Here is a 407-nt window from a genome sequence, read left to right as displayed (position 1 = left end):
GGTTCTTGCAAATATTTTTAACAAATTTTCTTTTTGGATCACAATTGTATTTTCTGGTTATTACCTTGAAGACCAGGAGAATAACAGTAAAGTATTTTTTATCTAATAGACAATGCATACTGGTATATATCTTATCTGTTCATATGGATTGTGTGTGTGTTACTGTTTCATTATTTGAGTGATTATATATGATTATAATTTTTGGTTATTTGGTTGTGTATATGATACCTAAATATCTGTTTGAAAAATGAGCACTATATGCATGTTTTTTTATGTACATATATAGTACATGTTTGTGCATGGTTACATAAATTGTTTTTTTCAAGTACTGGCAAAGCCAAGACCCTAATAGGGTATTTTTTTTATAAGACCAGGATAAGTTCAATTGTGTCCTTTATTAAAATATT

The 407-nt window shown here is 27.3% G+C and overlaps 1 protein-coding gene across 1 annotated transcript in view; it reads left to right on the top strand.

Moving 5' to 3' along the window:
* The window catches only part of LOC119586922 (dnaJ homolog subfamily C member 5-like), a gene marked incomplete in the record, with an annotated part of 63,036 nt that overhangs the window by 603 nt on the left and 62,026 nt on the right, over nucleotides 1-407 (top strand).

The sequence above is a fragment of the Penaeus monodon genome, chromosome 22, assembly GCF_015228065.2.
Source record: "Penaeus monodon isolate SGIC_2016 chromosome 22, NSTDA_Pmon_1, whole genome shotgun sequence".
Lineage (NCBI taxonomy): Eukaryota > Metazoa > Arthropoda > Malacostraca > Decapoda > Penaeidae > Penaeus > Penaeus monodon.
The sequence above is the reverse complement of the archived record's forward strand: the minus strand, read 5'-3'. Positions and strand labels throughout refer to the sequence as shown.